The sequence below is a fragment of the Pteropus alecto genome, unplaced genomic scaffold (genome assembly GCF_000325575.1).
Source record: "Pteropus alecto unplaced genomic scaffold, ASM32557v1 scaffold459, whole genome shotgun sequence".
In the NCBI taxonomy this organism is placed as follows: domain Eukaryota; kingdom Metazoa; phylum Chordata; class Mammalia; order Chiroptera; family Pteropodidae; genus Pteropus; species Pteropus alecto.
The window spans coordinates 67294-71225 of NW_006442483.1; positions in this window are offsets into that span (position 1 = coordinate 67294).

Genomic DNA, 3932 nt, shown 5'->3' on the forward strand with positions numbered 1-3932 from the left:
AATATAAGTAGTTTATAGTCTAATGGGGAAATAGATACGTAAAGAGATCAAAGAAATGGTTAATAAACAATATACATTTATTAGCCAAACACTATGTATAATACAATGTCATAACTGCACTACTGGAAGAATGGACAAGATACAATAGAAACATAGAGATAAGATCACCTAATTAATAATTCTCTTTCTGTGTTCCTGTAATGCTATTTATGACTATTATATCACTTACATTTTTATATTCTTCATGTTAAGTGCTTAGTTGTTTATGCATTCATCTCCTCTAACAATGTGTAAGCAATGCAGAACAAGGACATTGTTTTGGAACACGGAGCCTAGTAGTTTATAATGCACATAGGAGGTACTTCATGTGAATACATTTTAATAGAGTACAAATAAGTAGGTAAAGTACAATGCATTTTTTAATAGTAGATGGACTTTTCCTGGGTTTCTGCTGATTTTTAAAAATAAATAAAACATTCAAAAAGTGTTATAGTCCAACATTTTTGTTACTATTAGTTTTTCATAAATGCAAAAATAATGACATTTTCAACTGTCCATTAGAATATTTGATTAAAGCTACTTTTGATTTTGAGTACCTTACTTCTTTAAGAAAGAATGATGACCTTGTAAATAGGTTTTAGGCTTTTTGAAGTAAGACTATTACTCAACCATATGTTTTTTTTTCATTCTTGTCAATAAGGAATCAGATGTCATGGCACTGAGTTATACAGAATGTTACAGGACAATGTTTGTTGATAGTTTCTGGGCAGATTATTGCCCAACCAGGAACTTAGAAAAAAAGAGTGTATATTCTATTTTGATAGTTTAAAAGTTTCACAGCACTCCTTGGTCTAAGTTAAACATATTTTCTATGTAAGACGTCCTTGTCATAGCAATTTAATTATATGGGGGGGGTAACATTTATTTTATTTATTTATTTATTTTTATGGTGACATTGGTTAAGAAAATCCAATAAGTTTCATCTGTACATTTTAACAATAAGGCATTTGTATCTATCTATCATCAATCTATCTATTTACACTATGTGTCCATCTATAATAGTTAGATTTCTTCATGTCATCACATATTTGACTCCTTTACCCCATCTACCTCTCCACTGCCACCTTCCCCCTACTCTCCAGAAACCACTAGCCTATTGTCCATGACCATGAGACTCTGTTTATTTGTCATGAGCATTCATTACTTCTAGGTTTATATCCCACATATAAATGATACCAAATGATTTCGAATTACTCTGTCTGGCTTATTTCACTTACCATGATTATCTCAAGGTCCATCCATGTTGTCGCAAATAGCAGTATTTCATCTCTTCTTATGGTTGAGTAATATTCCATTGTACCACTGCTTCTTTAGCCAATCATCTATCGTGGGACACCTTGGTTTCTTACATGTCCTGACCACTGTAAATAATGTTGCTATGAGGATCGGTGTGCAAACATCTTTTCAGATATGAGTTTTCAAGTCTTTGTGATAATTAGAAGGATTGCTGGATCATACGGTCGATCAATTCTTAGTATTTTTAGAAACCTCCATAATGTTTTCCATAGTGACTGTGCCAATTCGTAGTCCCACCAGCATTGTATGAGGGCTCTTTTTTCTCTTCATCCTCTCCATCATTTGTTATTACTTGTTCTGTTGATTATAGCTATTCTAACAGGTGTGAGATGGTATCTCATTGTGGTTTTGATTTGTATTTCCCCAATAGCTAGTGATGCTTAGCATCTTTTCAAATATTTGTTGGCCATTTGTATGTCCTCTAGGGAGAAGTGTCTTTTCAGGTCCTCTGCCCAATTTTTGACTGGATCACTAGGTTTTTTTTTTTTTTTAATGTTATTCAGTTGTCTAGGTTCTTTGTATATTTTGGATATTAGGCCCTTACTGTAGGTGTTCCATAAAACATTTTTTTTCCATTCGAATGGTTGTCTTTACCTTGTTGACAATGTCTCTTGCTGAGCAGAAGCCTTTAAGTTTGATGTAGGTCCATTCATTTATTTTTACTTCTACTTTCTATGCTTTTGAGGTCAAATTCATAAATCCTCTTTAATTCCAAGGTCCTTGAGATTAGTTCCTATGCTTTCTTCTATGCATTTTATTGTTTCATGTCTTATATTCAGGTCCTTAATCCATTCTGAGTTAAATTTACTGTGTGGTGATAGATAACAGTCTAGTATCATTCTTTTGCAGGTGGCTTTCCAGTTTTCCCAGCACTATTTATTGAAGAGGATTTCCATTCTCCACTGTATGTTTTTGACTATTTTTGTTGAAAATTATTTGCCCATATAAATATGGGTTTACTTCTGGACTCTCGATTCTGTTCCACTGTTCTATATGTCAGTTTTGCTGCCAATACCATGCTGTTCTGATTACTGTTGCTTTGTAGTATAATTTGAAGTTGGACAAGTGATACCTCCAATATCGTTATTTTTTTCTCAAGATGGCTTTGACAGTTTGGGAACTTTTGAACTTCCATATAAATCAGATCATTTTTTGTTCTATTTATTTAAAAAATGCCGATGGAATTTTGATGGGGATTGTGTTAAATCTGTATAATGCTTTAGGTAAATAGGTCATTTTAACTATGTTGATCTTTCAACCCAAGAACACAGAATATCTTTCCATTTCTTTGTATCTTCTTCAATTTCTTTTAATAGGGTCTTATAGTTTTCATTATATAGGTCATTCACATGTTTCTTTAGATTTATTCCTAAGTATTTTATTCTTTTTGTTGCAATTGCAAAAGGAATTATTTTTTCCACTTCTTTTTCTGACACTTTATTATTAGCATATAGGAATGCTATGGATTTTTGAACATTGATTTTGTATTCAGAAACTTTACTGTATTTGCTTATTGTTTCTAGTCGTGTTCTTGTGGAGCCTTTAGAATTCTGTATAGAGAATCAACTCATCTGCAAATAATGAGAGTTTGATTTCTTCGTTTCCTATTTGGATCCCTTTTATGTCTTTATCTTGCCTGATTGCACTCGCTAGAAGGTCCAATGTTATATTCAATAATAATGGCGATAGTGGACAGGCTTGCCTTGTTCCTGACTTAAAGAGAAGGTTTATAATTTTTCACTATTAAGTATAATATTGTCTGAACATTTGTCATATGTAGCCTTTATTATGTTAAGGTACTTTCCTTATATACTAGTTTTGTTAAGTGTTTTAATCATAAATGTATGATGTATCTTGTCAAAAGTTTATTCTGCATCTTTTGATATGATCATATAATTCATATTTTTAAATTCGTTTATGTGGTGTATCCCATTAATCAATTTGTGTATGTTGAACCATCCCTGTGCCTCTGGATGTAACCCACTTGATCGTAATGTATAATCCTTTTAATATGTTGCTGTATTCAGTTCGCTTGTATCTTATTTAGGATTTTTGCATTGGTGTTCCTGAGAGATATTGGTCTGTAGTTTTCTTTGTTTGTGTTACATTTACCAGGTTTTAGTATCAGTGTAATATTGGCCTGATAAAATGATTTGGGAAGTATTGCCTCTTCTTCAAATTTTTGGAAGATTTTGAGGTGAATAGTTATTAAATCTTTATTGAATGTTTGATAGAATTCACTGATGAAGTCATCTGGTCCTGGACTTTTAATTTTTGGTAGGTTTTTGATAATCGTTTCAATTTCCATACTGCTGATTGGTCTATTTAGATTTTCCAGTTCTTAATTCAGTCTATGAAGGTGCTATTTTTCTAAGTCCTTTTCTTCTAGGTTATTAAATTTGGTGTTATATACTTTTTCATAGTATTCTTGTAAGATTCTCTGTATTTCTGAGATATCAGTTGTAATTTCCCTCTTTCATATTTTGTTTATTTGTGTCATATCCCTTTTTTCTGTATTGAGTTGAGAGGAGTTTGTTATTTTATTAACCTTCACGAGGAACTAGCTTTTTTTTTTT